At 30.7% G+C, this 18973-nt stretch overlaps 1 long non-coding RNA gene across 1 annotated transcript; it reads right to left on the minus strand.

Moving 5' to 3' along the window:
- Nucleotides 1–4828: 4828 nt before the first annotated feature.
- LOC134272656 (uncharacterized) lies at nucleotides 4829–6015 on the minus strand. Its single transcript, XR_009993245.1, has 3 exons — nucleotides 5940–6015; nucleotides 5128–5191; nucleotides 4829–4969 (listed from the first exon to the last, which is right to left on the minus strand). It is a non-coding gene; the product is annotated as an uncharacterized LOC134272656 (long non-coding RNA).
- Nucleotides 6016–18973: the final 12958 nt, after the last annotated feature.

Consider the following 18973-nt stretch of genomic DNA (forward strand, 5'->3'; position numbering starts at 1 on the left):
TCTTTGCATTGTAAGCAAATATTTTTTAATGGTCAAGGGTTTCGGAGACAAGGTGTTAAAGTGGAAACAAAATTTCCCTCAAAACGACTGGTGTTGAGCGTGTTTATTGTAAGTTTTAGTGAGGGTTGCAACTTTTAATTTCAATTCTTGAATTCGATTTTACCAAGGGACATTTACTGTTTCTTTGAGCTTCCTAAGCTGTTCGTCAGACAATCTAAGTGGTTCCTTCTGAAAAAAATTTAAATAATCAAATGTTACACCGTTTTCAATTTATTTACTTCTGCTTTTTTTATGAACATATAGTTTGTTTTCCATATTTTTCCACACAATTTCTTCTAATGTGGTAGGAGAGTAATGATAAACATTTTCATTTTGACAGAAATTGATTTTATTTTAAAATTATGATTAAATCGTTAATTGATAAAATATGAAATATATGCAATAAAGAAAATATAGAAGCGCCACAAATATTCAAAAAAAATTTATTATTATTTACTACTCGAAGAAATTAACTACCTCAGTAACGTAGTTTAGTGGGTCAATAAAGATGTTCATGCCTTTGGAAATTAAGTAGCCCCCTCCAACCCCCGATCCCCCTCTTTTCAACATAAGTTGATTGAATTATTTTCACAGTCAAATAGCTTGGATCTCATTTGAACTTGGTGAAGAGGAACCAAACTCTTAAATAATTCATTGATCCCGGTTTAATTTAAGTTTTTACCCATTAACTATGAAACAGGCTGCGGAATTCGACACTCTTATTGACCATCTCCCTAAAGATAGTCATCTGCTTTGTAAAAGTGAGGGTAGAATTAAAAATGTAAAATTGAGGAAATCAATCTTGAATTTCAATTGCTTGAATTAAATATAAGTCCCTCTTAATACAATGACATTGTCTGTCTTATACTTCGTTATTTTGTAATTATCACGTGTTCTATGATATCAAGCACGCTGAGCATTAGTCATGTTTTTCAAGCATAAATGATTCTACTCGAGAAACATTTTCTTTTCTTTATGACTAAATGCTGTTTTCGTTATGCCAGTTTACAAATAAGGTCAATCTTAAGTACTAAAGTTGAATGTTTTCTTTTTTTCAGTCAAGAATTTGTTACACATGTAGTGAGGTATGAATATGGTATGAGATATGACACAATGAATTATGTATAAAACCGAGAAATAAGCTTTAATTTTGATTATAATCAATTATAAATATATGTTTAGCATGAAATAAGGTGCACATGAATAAACCTGAATGGAAATGTACTATAAATTAATTAAAGTCTTCCCCAGTTATACGATAGTATACGAGAGCTATTAGGAAATTATTGAGACAATGTGTATATTTTTAGTTTCTTATAAACACCTTTCCTTGGAAATTTTCATATACGTTAAAAAAGCATTAAAAACTCATAAAAGCAAGAAATATTTTATGAATATTTTTTTTCTCTTCGAGGAATATAAATGAATCGAAGTTAGGAGAACCGAGCAGTCTCAATAAATATTTTACACCAATATTAAATCTCCCTGTGGGCCCTTATAGGAGCGAAAATTATTCAATTTATGTGTATATCTTTTTTTTTAATTCAATTTCGACTTCAAATTGTACCAGTTTTTCATTTTTTTTTTAAAATTTTCATCATGAATATGGAGATCATTAAAAGAAATAGGCGCAGTAAAGAAATATGATAAGGACGACAAAATGCATTTTGACATCAAGGTGGAGCAGCGAGCATACCAGAAATTTTGTGAAGCGCTACGTAGAACTCTTATCCAGATTGAAAATAAAAAAAAGAAAAAAAAAAAGAAAAAAGACATGTCCACAGATTTGTTATTTTATTGGTATATAAATTTTTTTCTACGCGGCTAGGATAAGGCTGTCCGTAAAATATCAAACTGTTCAAACTGAAAGTACTTCTCTGAACTACCTCGATATGACGTCATAATATAATATAACGTGAAGTCACCGCATACTTGAGCTTACCTGACGGGAAAGTGTCATAATTTTTACATATGGCATGTATATTTTTAAGGACGTTGTAGTTTAATTCAAGTGCTGGGATTGATTTTATGCTCAATGTGCTGTTATGATGTTGAACATTTGGAATATATGTATCCCTTTTCCTTTTGCTTGTCCAGTACGTACATATTCAAACAATAGCGAAAAATAATATGTGAAACAGTCCCCTTACACGTCCGTAGAAAGAGTTAGAATTTTATGAATCGTGTTTATATTTGACTGGAACAAGTGAAAGACAAGGATAAATTGAAGATATTCTCTGTGAATTTACAAGAGAATTATTTCTCTCTAACTGAATTTTGCTGGGGGATTGTATGTAGTTCATCCATTTTTGTATAAATCGCGATAAGGAGTGGAATTTACCCCTTCTTATGTTGGTAAGTTGAGTTTGTCGTAAAATATTTTCTTAAGAAGTAAAATTTAAACCTGCCCCCAACACTTTTTATGTACCAGAGATCACGATGAATAAATATATGTAACAAACTGTGCACAGTAATTTTGTTTTGCACTTGTGCTGAAGCGATTTTGTGAAACATTTGAGTATGTCATAAAAGTCCGTCACGTGATCAACACAGTCATGTGACATCACAGAATTGCTTTATTATACAGCAAAACTCGCTTAAAAGGAAGTAGCTGGGACCTTTGAAATTACTTCGCTATATCATATATAATTCGTTATAACCGTACAAGAAAGTCATTAAAATTATACAGATGGGGATCCAAAATGACTTTGCTTTATTTGTGCATTCGCGATATCCGTGTTCGTACTAAACGAGTTTTACTGTAATACTTGATTAAACGATTATCTCAAGTTCAAACAAGCTCAAAATGAAATCTATATTTTTTAGGCATTTTAAGCCTTCGGACAGTTTTATTATAACTGCGTAACCAGTAATTCAAACATTATAGGAAAAATGAATACTCTGTACAAATATAGATTATCACAGAATTAATAACGCTGACATGTGTAGTAGAAAAGTTGTTGTGACATAACTGCTATCAGGGGTTACTTTTGCTACGACGGATTATATTTACCTACAACGAATTCGATAGTTTTCAAACAATAGTGAATAAATATGACGCCTTATAAATAGTTCCAATAGTTCTGAAATATGTTATTTATAAGGAATACTGCATTATCTATGATTTTTTTGGACCCTATCGAACAAATGTCCTTTCATGAAAGAGAATGAGCGGGTCTCAATTCAATAGGGATATGTATTTCCAAGAAGTCTACCTTATATGGCAAGGTTATTATTCCTCACATAGTTGCCAACCGAAAACGGTTGTCCAATCAAATGACAGATTTAGAAATCATGCTGGTTTACTTCACATTTATATTTTATCACATTCACGAAGTTAAGGTCAATTTACTTTTTATTCTCTTTTACATTTCAGACTTTTAATTGTCAGCCAAACATTAAATATTTTAATGTTTACGGTTTTGGGTCAAGAAATGCCCATGAAACTTGTATTCACTGATACAAGGAAATGCGCGTAGACATACGGCTAGCGAATTACCCACCACACACTTTACAGAATTTTTAACTAATTTTAAACTAGCCAAAGAGGAAAATTGTACGTACTTGCGCTCGTATATATTCAAAGCTTCAAAAAGTAGGGCAGGGTCAAAATTCAATCAGAATTGGATGTAATTATGAAACCTGTACCCAAGTAAGGTTTTTATATCTTTGAAATCATGTTTCTGTTTTTGTTAACAAATACTATTCCGTATTGGTACACATATCAATAAAAAGATACATACAGAACTTTGAGAATAATTTAGAAATTCATGTTTTGTCAATTTACCAAAGGCCGTTGATAACTGCATCCTTTTAAGCAATACATGATGCTTAGGCATACTGTTAATAGCCAGTTTGATGCATGAAAATAAACACTGATGTAGCAACAACATATATATATATATTTTAAAAAAAGAATCCTAAAGAAAAGAGAGATGTATTTCTATGTTATAAATGAAAACAAACAGAAAAAGATAAATGCTTCCCGGTCGATTTCGATCGAAAACATCTTCCCCTAACGTAACGTTTAAAATTGACGTAGCGATGCTGCCTCCAGGTCGATGGGCATACGTACCGAGGTATGTTTATAATTTCATCGGAAATTATCTAGATATCCCGTGAATTAGAAAGTTTGAATACTTGTTTTATTTTTTCTTTATATAAAGTCGATGGATTTTCATGAATTTATATCATGGACATTTTAATTTTATATTACTAACAGATAATATTTAAGCATTAAATTCATATTTTGGGATGCCTTCGGTCCTATAACACACCTGGCCGTGCCGACAAATTGAATACCGCGCGTTAGCGCGGTATGATAATTTGTCGGCACGGCCATGTGCCGTTTGTGACGTTGGAAAGTTAAATAACGCAAATAAACATTGCGAGGGAAAAAATGACAAATTAAATTTTAATGCACATTTGTTGTAATTTTATGTTAATTTTAAAAGGGTAGTTTTTTAAATGAAATTGAGTCAAAACAATATAGATTTTGTTGTTCATAAATATTGAAAATGCATGTAGTTCCTACTGTATATTCTAACACGCGGTGACAAGGTTTTGCGTGTGTTATAAAAATTTGAACGTCGTGGATTTCTAATGGATTTCATAAAGAAAATTACACTGAATGTAAATATAATGTGATGGACTGCTTCTAAATGATGTATTTAATAACGATATATTTATTTTTTTTTTGGGGGGGGGGGTAACACAAATTTAACTAATGTCATTCATATATGGAATTTATGTAATATATTAGTTGAATTAGTTGAAAATTGGTTGGATATCTGTTGAGAAATTTAACTTTATTGTAACAGACATACAGATTCATGAAAGCCTTGGAGTCTGTTCCTTGAATCTCTACACATGTTAAAACTAGTCGAGGTCCCTTCCACCTCGTCTTGGTATACCCCAGAATGATTTCCTCCTGTAAATTCATATCAGCTATAAAGTCCATCAGCATATGTAACAAGTGATAAAACAATAATAATATAAAAGGAAATATAAAGTAACTGTTGATATTTTCCAGATTGAATAATATTCCACTAACTGAAAACATGGAATGTATATATGATATAATCTTACTTCAAAGTTTTAAATGCTCTCCCTCCGTCTGGAAGTTGTTGTTGGTCTTCAAACACTCGAAAACCTATTTAGCATTGAAGTACAAGCCAAGATTTAATCGTTTTGTTTTCATGTTTTAAGGCGCTGTGACTATTTAACTTGATTCTAAGACTAAAATAAAATTTGAAAGGGGGAAGCTGGAGACTGCTTAATATCCACAACCTACTGTTGATCCAGAAAAGAAAGTGAGAGGGATTCAATTAATATCAACACAGGCTTAAATGTGTGTAGAACATTGCATAATAAATATTAAATAGTATTATCAAACGTAATTTCAAAATGTGTACTTGAAACATTTCTCTTAAACAAAGATCTTATGTTTCATAAGAAATATTTTTGCATTAAAATATATATTTATATTTTTTAAATTCCCAAATAAAAGATAATTTTATTGTGCTATTAAAAAAATTCTTCTACAATAATGAAAGAAAAATCTGATCTGTTAATTGTAGTGATATTTTATCCCATTGGTGAAGTTCTTTTTTTCTTGTATTTAAATAAATATGTATGAACTCTTCAACTATAAAGCTGTTTTATTGTGTTATAATTACATAAAAAAAATGAAGGAAATTTTATCTCATTTGTAAAGTTTACATTAATCTACTGACAGCAAAAAAAAATTGTTTTGAAATACACTGTCAAATTCGAAATTTTATAAGCTATTTTTTCTTATTTTTATTTACTAGACAAAGCTAGAGAGAGAGAGAGAGAGAGAGAGAGAGAGAGAGAGAGAGAGAGAGAGAGAGAGAGAGATGTTTTCAAGCGATATTTACCCCGTCTACCAATTCGACCAGGTGCGTCATGGTATCCTAAAATTCCTCTTTCTTCTGTTTGGAGTGACAAATTCAGAGTCAAAGAGATCTAGAGATATAAAAACACATATGAGTTAAACTGGTAAGAAACTGTTTTGTCTTTCAAAAATAGACTCCAATACTTATTTCTTACAAAATGTATTGAACATTTTTGTTGTTAGTTTTTTTTGCATCCTTAGAAAAAAATATTTTCACTAATATGATATAACAGCAATGCTGAAGACAATCGACTTTAATTTAAGACATATTCAAAATATCAGTATACACATTTTATGGTTGATTAAAAGTGACTTAAAGATAATCCTTAGACAGCACTACAGCAATTATAAATCGTCAATAAGCTATGTTTCATATATGTAGGTATTTAAATTGTGCAAAAATGACCCTTTTTTAACTTCATCCAAAAATATTTTATATTCAAACGATACGCGTAGAGAAATAAACAAGAATTGAAAGGGAAAGAAAATAATCAAAATTATTACTTACAATTAAGTAAATGCAGAGATATCGAATCATATCCTTCAGTCTGATGAACAGTTAATGAACAGAATCTCTAACGATACCTCTCTATATATTCCATAGCCCTAAAAAGTGAATGCTATTCAATATCACTGTGTTTGCAACATTTAGAATAACATTTTTTTTTCTAATTAACATGCTTGACGATAAATGTTTAAAAACGGTCTGCACGTTTTATCAAAGAGTTGTCCTATGTTTTCACTCTAAACCACCTGTTTCATGTTTTCTGATCAAAATATTTCAAAGAAAATGATCTAAAAAAAAAGTCCTTTTGACAAATGCAACTGAATGATATCAGTCCAGCTTGAAGCATTATTGAACAAGAAAAGTTGCCTTTTCAGTAGTAAACATTTATTGACTTTTAAGACTTAATAGTAGTTTATATAAAATATCCCATTACAATTCAACCCAACAACAAAATATATAATTGTTCCACAATGAAACAGTTTCGCTTAGCTGTCCACCAGCCAGACTGCCCCACTCAGTTTCTATAATTTACATGCAAACTCTTACAGGTACTAAAACGTTCTACTTTCCTATTTCTCCCTTCGCTCACCGTCTGTTCAGCGTTCGTTCAGCGTGCGTTTTTAGTGTTTTGAATATATGGAGAATTTTTAGAATATTTGATAAACATTAATAAACACGCAACCGACGATAGTTATGTACAATTTTACATAAAAATACTCTCTACAAGGAATTCTACATTATATCTCATCAGAAGAGTTTATTTATGTTAAAAATAGTTTTAATCTTAGACTAAATTGTTTGATGCTTAGTTAAGAAGTTTACCTTAAACAGAACACTCATGATTCTTTTGGTAGGTATTCCGTCACAGATTATAGAATCAATTATTGAATCCAAATTTCTGTACAGGTATTTTTTTTAAATAAATGTATCGGATACTTAAGTTAGAACAGTGGTTATATCTTTAAAAATATATCGAATGACATGACATTTCTAGAAGTATTTACAAACTTGAATAATAAGTTGTACAGATTAGAAAAAAAGATATTAAAGAACGTAATTATTTTACCTTGATTCCATAATTACTATTCCAAAGAAATATTTAAAATATTTAAAGGAGTACTCTCATAAATAATGAAATTTTATTACAAACAAGGAAGCGTATTTGTGTTTCTTGCTTCCTCTCCTCCCAAGAACTGGTGATAAAAAGCATGCGCACGAGGTTTCCATGTACATCCTATGGATGGATTATTGAATCGATGTGATGTAACACAAGGTCTTTTTTTTTCCTTTAAAAATAATATTTGCATTTAGAATGCATGATCTCATCTTTCAACTGCCAACCATATGTTCCATAGGTGCGGCCTAAATGATTTCAAAAATAGCCATTCAAGACGAAAAATAGCCTTCTAGTCCCTCTAACCATATGTGCAATCTGTCTATGTTGAAATATACACGCAGAAAGCAACTGGTTTTCTCAGTAAATCTGGATATTACGTGACTTTTGTGATGTAATATAATATATCTATTTTTTTTTTTTTAATTTGAACATTATATTTGTAACAATCGAATGCATTTCTAAAAAAAACTACTTACGTAAGCAGTGAATACATGTTCATAACAAAGTAATTGAAGAATGTGTCATCTAAACTTCATCAAATTTAACTATCCTTTGGAGAAAAGTTTTTAAAAAAAAAAGAGCTACGTTCACTTTATGCATAAATCGCCCTGTCCATATATCAATTAATTCACAATCATCCTCTTTCCCATTTTAAATTTTATATCAAAATTAATTAGAGACTTCGTACTTTTATTCCCTATAATAAAATTTCGTTTTTATAATCCGGATATTGGAAAACAGGCTTGCAGAATTTGTAATCTTGAAATTTGCAGAAAACATGCCTATTTGACTACCTTCGGTATATAATTAAAATAGAAGCACAATAGAAGTAGAAGCACAGCTCAAGATCCCCTAAAAGCACATGTTCTTTATCTTTAGAAAACAATCTATCTTTATAAATTTCTTATTTTGGATCAGGGGTTACTTATATTTTTGAAATATTGAAGAAAAAAAATACCTTATTTACAGGATCTTAGGAAAATGACACATTTAATGACTTCATAATACACTGACTAGAGTGAAATTAACGGCATACATGTACTACATAGGCAGTCCAAGTGATTAATACTGCATTTGCAACCTAAATTGAACGATTTCAATTTTGAGAAATTCTCAGGGCAAAAAAAAAAATTGATACATGTAAGTGTCTTCTTCTGAAGAAAAGTTAAAAATAAATTAATTTTATACCTTTTTCCAGTTTTATTATTCTGGGTTTTTTTTTGCTGAACATAGAGTTTGTTTGTTTGTTTTTTTTTTTTTTGGTTGTTGCCCATACCTTTTCTACACAGTTAATGCGGAAGGGGAGTTATGATAAAAATTTTAGTTTTAACACAAAATTGATTTTATTTTAAAATGATGATTTAAATTAAATTTATAATAAAACAGATTACTAATTCCATGACAAATATTTGTATTTCTGATGTACGCGGGTCTGTTAAGGCAGCACATGGATCAGAATTCTGTAAATTAACATTTTTTTTATAATTATGTAACACTAAGAAATCGGAAAAGTCAAGGATAAAACTTTTACTATAATTATGCATTCTATAGACTTCAATGGGACTTCTATTGTAGGAGGCACTTCACCAAGACGTCACCACGTGACGTTTCTAATTAGAAAATATACCTTAATGAAAAAGTGAAAAGTTTAACACTACCCCGAGATAAATAAGTTCCAATTTATATTCATAGTTATGTAAAAACATCTCTGTACCATGAAAAAAATGTTGCTAGAATCCTACTGTCCTCTTACTGTAGCACGTTTTTCATTCCATAATATTTCCATAACTCAAATCAAAATTAGATCAACAAGATGTGTTTGTCAAACACTATGCGCATACTTTTATCATATACAATACCGACCGAACACAACCTAACAGAAAGCAAACCCGAAGCCGACCACGGTTCCCTCTCTTGGTCCGCTTCGGGTTCGCTCGGGGTCTGCAAGGGCGAACCCGGAGCGGACCCAGAGAGCGAACCCCACTTTCAGTAGCGGTCTCAGAAAGCGAACGCGCGTTTGGTATTCTTTACGGAGCCGTCAATCAGGATTAGCGATTAACAGATCTGTCGACTGGGATAAGAGATCGAATGTGTGATGTTATTCGATACAAATCCAAACATTGTATATACGTACAAGCAAAGCGTGTGAATGCACAGTATACATGTGTAAATCTAGTATGAAAATTGTAAAATACCATTTCATATTTATTATAATTTTCCGGGCTGTATGTTAAATTTAATTATTTTCTTTATTTTTTGAATGCAATTAATAAATCATATATTTTAATTTTCCAGGTAGGATGTTAAATGAATATTTACCTATTTATTAAGGTCTCCCGTTTCCAACGGAAGACAATATTGTTTTCGTTCGGTTTCTTTTTCCCTATTATTATTAAGGTCTTTCGTTTCATACCGATTTATAGCAGGCGAGTTCTCGTAAACGGTTTGGTCGATTTTCACGAAACTTTCAGATCTGATAGATATTGGTCTGAACCTTATTGGAATTTTTTTATATGTTCGTCGTCACTTCTGGTCGTGAGATATGGACGATTTACTGATTTTTCAAAGGTCAGCTTGTCCTGGCAATCACTAAAAACGAATGAAGATATTGACTTGAGATTTTCAGTGAAGGTAGAGGAAGGACTGCTGCATTGCTTTTTTGAGCATATATCTTTCCATTGCAAATGGCGTTGAAGCTCACAAGAGCTCAGAAAATAGGCTCGGAAAATTTGACACTTTTTCTCTGATATCTTTATACTTGTAAATTATTTGTTAAAAGATGCATAATAAACGTTGTGCAGAATTGAATTTCCTTTCATTTGATATGAAGAAAAGGGATGTGAACCCTCAAATGAAGGGCAGAGATGGGCCAAAAGTCTTTCATGTTTAACTCTTTATTTATCATTTTTTTGGTATAAGTAACTGAAGCAAAAATGTTTATCATAACAATTTGCATCAATGCATTGTAAAATAATGATAATATGTTACGTAATTAGGGGCCATTTGGGGACGAAATGTTTAATCTTAGAATCTTTATACCTCCAAGACTGGAAATATTTTGATAAGCAGTATCGAATAAAAGATGCTCAGAATCGTCTTTTAAACATTATACAACCATTCTATATATGGAAAAACGTCCCATTAACGTTGTAAAGGACTGGCCCCTAAATTTTTCTATCCTACATAGCTCGAAAACAGAAAAAAATCTGTATTGTTATTGAACAAAAATTCTTTGAAATGAGAAACCTTATCATTAGATAGGAAGAAAGGGTCTGACCCCTCAAATAAGGGGTCCTTAGGGGCCAAAAAGACTTTCATCCATACCTACATGTATTTAAAAAATTCATAGAAAGTAAAAGAATTTAATCAAAGGAGAGAAGTCTTGATATCATTATGATCTAACGAATATCATAGTCAAAATCATATCTGATCAAAAAATCGGACGGAAGACCTACTCGTTGCTCGGAAAGAGATCTCATCTAGTTAAGGTCTTCCGTCTTCAGCAGAAGACCTTATTGTTTTTCTTCGGTTTCTTTTTCACTTTTATTATCATTTTTTTTTCTTACCGATTTTGTGCACGCGATTTCTCGAAAACAGCTCAACAAAATCTTATGAAACTTTCAGGACGTATGGAACATCACTTGAACCTTATGGTTTTTTTCCGTTTCGATGACGTCACTTCCGGTCTAGAGATATCATCGATTTACTGATTTTTAAGGGTCATTTTGTCCACAATTTTCTCGAAAAATGGCTATAGATAGAAACTTCAAACTTCGAGGCTAGATACAACTTTGTTTGGAGAGGTGCACAAGATATTTCAAATTTACCGGAAATGACGCACGTCGGCGCTCGCTATGGCCCGAAAATAGACCTATTACAAATTTCAAAATTTCGCACACCTTTTCTTCGATATCTTTTTACCTGAAAATATTTTGTGAAAACATAAAGAACGAAAGATGTGTAGAATTTAAAATCTTTTAAATAGTATCTCGAAAAAAGGGCTGGCCCCTAAAATTAAGGGCCTAGAGGGTCGGAAAGTTTTTTTTGTATATCTCAAAAAGTATTGAGAATTTATAATACGTCAAAGAAGCAAAGTTGTTGAAAATGTCAAGCTTTATCAAATGGGGTCGTAAAAAAATACGTCCGGTGACGTCACTTATGGTCAAACCGGAAGTAGTCCAAAATTGCATATCTTTTACTGGTTTTTGGATATCATATGTCAATAATTGGCATTTCAATTTTTATTAAAATAAAAAAATGAGAAAAAAATAACTGGTCTTTGACAAATTGTATAATTTCATTATCTAAAGATACAGTAAAAAAATAAGTCTAGTGTACAGGTACGTGCCCATCATTCGATTATTTTATTTCCATTGTCTGAATTTAAATGTTCCTTCAAATTAATCAAAATTCGCATCAAAATTATTGATCTTCTTAATTGGGCATTAAACAATTCAACGTGCATGTATATCGTCCTGTATATTACTAGTTCATGTATTTGAAAAAAAAGTGATTCAGGCTTATACAAAAACAATTCGAGTACAGAATGGAGGAGGACGATTTATAGAAATTCTACAAAAAATCATCAGGCTATAATTAGAACAATCTAATTTAATTATGAGAGTTTACAGCTACGATCTCTTTCTTGGTCTCCTTTTCCCTGTATTTATTTATATTTAAATATTTAAAAATAATATAAAAAAGTTACAATTCATTAATGCGTGTATGTGAAGTAGGAGGGGGGGGGGGGTACTGTATATTAATATATTCTTATTGGGAGAACAAGTATTATTTGTCATTTTTTTTTCACTCTGATTAAAATCATACTCGCTCCATAGTTCTGAGCGTAATAAAGATCTGATTTAATCTATTTCTTCTTTTTAATATATGTTACGAACTTTTAATGTGTAACTACTATAAATGAAATTTAGATATATTACGTGTAAAATAATTTAATTAACGCAGTAGAGTTAAGGCAACACATGAAAAAAATATGGTAATGAAGTCATAATGAGGTCTGACGTCATGACAGTTGCTCCGCCCCGATTGATCCATATAAGGAAATAGTGCTCAAATAACTATTTACCAATATTTGCAAGACTTTGTAATAAACAGCAATATTTTCATGTTTAAATGGAAAATAATTAGTGATTTTCTCGTATATTAAATAGCATGTCTTTAAAATAATTCTCTTTTTAATGTGTCGTTTGTCTGCATCCGGCTTCAGCCAAGCGCTTGCACCCGGTGATACGGAATGTTGTTTACATATCAAAAAGGTGGCGACATCAGCTGAGATTTGCAGTGGATTTGAATGCAATAACCACGCAATCTTTAAAGATATAGGGATACAATAAGAGACAAGTCATTGCTTCTCCCTTTTACGAGAATATGAGGACATTATTTCGGAAAATATCGGAAAACTGAGACGATTTGCACCAGCTCCGTAGACCCATCACTGCACTGCAATTCCAGGCCAGGTATGTATACGCATATGTGGGGGTACATGTGTAGATCTACATGTAGACATGCTTTCATCAACATCTAAGAAAAACCCTGAATGCGCATGTTGATTAAGATTTATCATTTATAGTGGTCAGTGAAAAATTGTAATGCATTGCCTTGTGTGTAACCCTCTCCCTATAATAAGTTGCACACTTTTTAGAACTACCAGGTATTAAAATTTAACTGCACTAAATATGTACTGAGTTCTTGTCAATTAGCTCAATTTCTTTGAGACAATGTGTAGTAATGGAGGTCATCAATAACACAAATTTAAGCTAAATTAAATGAAATGTTTTCATTGTTTCAGTCAATGATTCACTAGTGACTAGGCCTTAACAAGCAATGATGTTTTTTGACATACAAACATGCTACACAATTTAAAAAAAAATATCAGTATCATTATGTTGAAAACATAGAACCTCAACTTCAGATCTTTGGTTGTAATTTCTAGAAGTTCTAAATTAATGAAAAAAAATATTCTTTTTTGTTTAGATTACATGTACATGAAAAATATTTATATAATGCTTTTATCAATGTAGCTGTCCAGAGTTTCAGGCTTAGAGAATGAATAAAGAAAAAATTAGGGATGTCAACGAATATTCGAATATTCGAATATTCATTCGATGAGTTGATATTCGAATATAAATTCATGATTCGAATATTCGGATTTTAAGTATACAAGCATCAAAAAGGACAAAAAATGTGGCAAAAACTGAAGTTTTATCAGAAATTGAATCAAATTCTCATCGTTGACCAATAATGATATTTTATTTAAAACCAAATTAAAATACACTCCTCTTGGATTACCTTAAAGGTGTGAAGAATGTGTCTATTAAAATGATATAAATTATTTATTTGATCATTTAATTAGAGATATAACAGTGTCCAGTACTTATAACTAGTTTGTATTGTTGAAAGGACACATTTTTGTTTATGCATACATCATTTAAAATCATTATCAGGAAATTATTTAGTAATTGCTTTTAATGTTTCTCCATTAGATAGTTGTTCTGTGTGGTATAAATCTGTAGGATTATCAGTGTACACTTTGGTAAGATGATTAATTAATCTGGAACTTATTAAAAGAATCTTTTGAATTTTCGGAGGAAATTTTTTTTTATTACATTTTGGATATAAACTCTTCATATATTCTGTAAAATATTTTAAGAATATAATTAAAGTGCATTTACAAAACTCTACATGAAATTTTATTCCAAAATAATGACATAAAACGTATATATTGCTTTACAAAAGAGTGAAGATATATACATATTATAATGCAAGATGTATTTATTTTATCGAATATTCGAATATATTCGAATACTACTATCGAATATTCGAATATCAATTATTGACAATTTTGACATCCCTAGAAAAAATGTATAATTTCTCCACAGGGTATGCATACTTCTAAAGCATTTCACATTTTAAAGTATGCATACTATATAATTTTGTTGATTTTTTTTCATTTTGGTAAAGGTGAAACTCAGAATTTTGTGTAGAAAATATTCTATCAATTACTGTTGTAAATGTCAGAGGTTTCACTTACCCAGAGAAGTTTTATAACTTATTTTTTGTTTGCCCTTTATAAATATGAATAACATAAATTCATTACAGTATGCAATGTAGCATTATTATTAATTTCGTAAAATGTAATGCCATTTTATTCTACAATATATATTTAGTAATCTCATAGCATATAACTGCATATATATTGTGTTGTAGGCCTAGCTATTCCCAAATGTTGGACTAATGTATTCATTCAGGCAGCAAGTTAATCTATCATTTAAGGAAAATGGTATGCTTAATATTAGCTATAAACCATACAATATTCCTGATACAAGATTTTTGAATTATTCTGATAATAAAACTAACAGAAGAATTGAAAACATGTATATGCATTCTATGTTAAATGTTTCAATGCATTTTTTTTATTTCACCTTCTTAAAACACAAATTACTTTCAATAATGGTATTTCCTGATTTTCTTATATTTTCAGAATTCATTTTATCCAAAAGAACATTAAGTGATGGAAATGATTTGCACCTGCCCAGCATTTCTACAGTCTGTCATTGGATTTGTAAACAAATGTTTATTAAATAAATTTCTAGATAGATAATAATTAGACTTTTTTATATATACAATGTCTACTGTACAGGTGTTGAAAAGGCCATTAAGATTTGAAAATCTTAACTTGCATAAATATTTTGTATGGAGAGCACTGATGTCCATCAAGATCTTATTACCAGCATGTACACTGTGTTCATTTATTTTGCAATAATATTACCGAAAACAGGAGACTAGATACCCCCCTGATTGATTCAAAATAAGATAGGGGACTATCATTTGATTCTGAGGGAAGGGGTTGGCAAGATTTTCCAAGTCAGATTTTTTTTATTTTCATGTCAATGAAGGACAGATTAATATTTATTTCCGATCAATAAGATGAAGGACAGATTATTTATTTATTTTTCTCTTCATTGAAAAGTCTTACATGCAAAAAAAGAAATTCAAAGCTCTGATTCGTGGAAGGAGGGAGGGGATCACTGATCTGCAAGTATTTATTTCTTAAATCTGCCAGCCCCTCCCCCTCAAAATAAAATGGCTGTCCCCTTAACAAATACAGGAGTATATCCTAATCCTAATTAGTTCCAAAAACATAAATTAGTTTAAATCCCTTAACAGTAAGCGGTATGTTTGAAAGCGATCGTAGAACATGATCTCGTACATGCAGAAAGAAAAGAAAAAAAACTAGAGCAAAGCTCGTTGCAAAGCAACGAGTGGGTCTTCCTTCTTAGCAATAAGTAGAAAGTGAAATGTTCAAATGTTAACTTTGAGACCATTCTTTATTTCTTTGACTCAAACAGCAAAAACCTTTTCATAAAGTGGAGTGATCATAAGGATAAATAATCTCTCCAACACCAGAAACTGACCTACAAAATTTATACAACCTCATTTTTTGACTTGTGAAGTCATTGTTGAAAAGAAATATTTTTTTCGATTGTATCTGATAATGAAGATAATTCAAAACCGAGTATTTTTTCATTAGTAGTGGTGTAAATCATAAAATATGCTGGGGTTTGTTCTACGCGAAATTTTATGTAAGCGATAAATGTTATTTTTGAAGGTGATTTCCACCAGATGTCAACAAAGGATTATTATTTGTGTGACCTAACAATAGTTATTTTTTTTTACTTTTTAATTTTGATATCTTTGTAAAAAAAAAAAAAGAAACCGGGAATATAATTTGCCAAAAATTGTAGCTATTTAAAGCCATATATGGCATAACTGATCCAAAAATATATTTTTGAAAAATACAAAATTAAGTAAAGAAATATAGTTAATACATCTAAATTAAAGCTTTTCATACAATTCTGAACATGGAGAACACCTCCATTCACCTAATAATACAAATATATCTCTATTATGTGTAATTTAAATCTTTTGTATTTTTTTCTTCCGAGCCGGAGAAAATTCCGAGAATCCAAATTAAATTGTGATATCTTTATAACGCAACTGACTTAGATTTTGTAATATACGGAAAAGTTATATCTTTATATAAAGTAATGATACAAATAATAAGTTCTTATAATTTTAGTCTAATAATTTTCATTGTACATACGCCATATATGGCTTTATTATGGATAATTATTTTTTCATGAACAGAATGGAAAATAGTTTTAGCGATGGGAATCGGACCAAGTGGCTTTAAAATATATGGCTCAAAGATTTATAAGGGAAAGAGACATTCCATTTTTTGTGAATGATAATACGTTTTCGTTGAGATTTAATCTTTGGTGATATTCTGTTTTTTATGCATGAAGGATATGGAAATAACGAACAGTATTCGATCTCAATGTCCATTAAACAAATATGCAAAATAAGTGCAGAGCAAACATGGACCTCCGAAACATCAGAGGTGGGATCAGGTGCCATGGAGGAGTGAGCATCCCCTACTGACCCTTCACACCCAAATAGAAGAAAACACTTGATGTGACCTTCAACTCCACATTTAGATATATATTGATGACGTATAGTCAATTAACAGTGGTAATTTCCATTTTTGCATTGATGGGATATATCCTGGTATGCTTTAGGTAAAAGATACCACAGATTTTGACAATTTATTGTATTCTTGGATATTTTATTTGAAAAAGATGTGAATGCATGGTAATCTAACATCTAGCTATGTTATATGATAAACATGATGGATTTAACATTTTTATCATCAACTTCCCTGATTTATATAGCAATTTACCTTCATCTGCTTAATACGGAGTGTAGTTTATTCACTTTGCAAGAGCTTGTTCAGCGTATGAACAATTTCAAAATGGGTGTTATTATGGAGGATATGAAATTGTGTATAGTTTGGAACAATGGTGAGAATGTCAACTAAAATAGTAAAAATTAAGCTAATTAGAAGTTTCTCACGGCACAGATGTGGGCAATATGTTAATTGTCTTATTGTTATCAACAACAATTTTAAGTCCTTTATGTTGTTAATTTTGTAATTAAGTGGATCTGAATGTAATCCCATTACATAGCCCCGAGACAGTTACGATCCCACTGAAAGTCCAAAGTAAGGGTAAAACCATCGTATTTTTTGCTTGGGATGGAAAGGGTACGTTACTTTAAATCATGACTCACATGTTGTATGGAGTTTAAATTTGTACTATATGAATGTTTTGAATATCTGAATTAAGCTTGAGGTTATTGTTAAACTGTGCTGAGATGTTGTTGTTTGGTATTTTATCAGGCTTTGCATTTAAGTGAGCTTTTAAATTTTTTTAATGATACTTCTTCATTTTTTTTTTAGTTTTTTTTAAATACATGGTATATGCATTTTTTCATGTGAATACACCTCTGCATATTTAATTTTTTTGCACATTTAACGTTTTTAGTTTGGGTGTAAAGTGTTTTTATGACTGTGCTTGAAGGGAATATCTGCATTTCATATTTAGGAAAGTCTCTAAATTGTAACTTAAATGGTTGTTTTCTTTGTGCTTGTCTCAGTATGAGAATTATATAAGCTGTATGGGATGTGGGTAATTTGAATCTCAGTTTGTATGTTAATTTACATGGATTGTTTGACATTCAATATTTTTCTTTTTATATATGCACGTACAATTGAAATTTAATTAACTTTGGAATTCGTAAAAGCCTTGACCTCTAACAGATGACTTGGTCTTGTGATCCATAATAAATATATATTAATGTTTATGAATTGTCATCTATGGCATTAATTTATTTCTTTGTTTTAACTTTAATTATGGCTAATCGTTTTTTAGGTTCATGTGTGTGTTTTATTTATACATATAAAGTCATTGTATTGTATGTGTCTGGTTCACGTTATTAAAAATAAAATAGCTTCAGCAAGAGTTATTTCCCTTATCATATGTCATTGTTAAACAGTTGTTTGTGACTGGGTTTTGTTTGGATTATCAAATTTTAGTGCAAAAATTTATGGTGAAAACATTGTGAATGTGTAAAAATGAACATCGTAGTTATATATCATCAGCTGAGTTTATGTGTTCTCTAATCTTAGCAGCGCCATCTTGTGGAAAATCTCTTCCGTTCTACTTGTATTGGGTGGTATCGATATCTAACGTTATGCTTAATCACGGAAATTTTCTGTTTATTTAAAAGTAAGGCTCAATGTCAAAATAATTAGTCATGTTCTGGGAATCACATTTTCAAAAGCGATAATAAAGATGACGTGGAGTGCATTTACTAACCTAAGTTCAAGCTAACTGATGTTTACAAATCAACTTTGGTACGTCACTACGTGGATACAATATTCATAGTTTTTCAAACCCGATGTGAAAGCGTTAAATGTTATCTTTCACAGAAACAAACAATATATCTGTATTAAATAATTTTATTTCAATAT

This window comes from Saccostrea cucullata, unplaced genomic scaffold (assembly GCF_032062105.1).
Source record: "Saccostrea cucullata isolate Sc308-1 unplaced genomic scaffold, CSIRO_AGI_Scuc_v1 ctg1061, whole genome shotgun sequence".
NCBI lineage: Eukaryota > Metazoa > Mollusca > Bivalvia > Ostreida > Ostreidae > Saccostrea > Saccostrea cuccullata.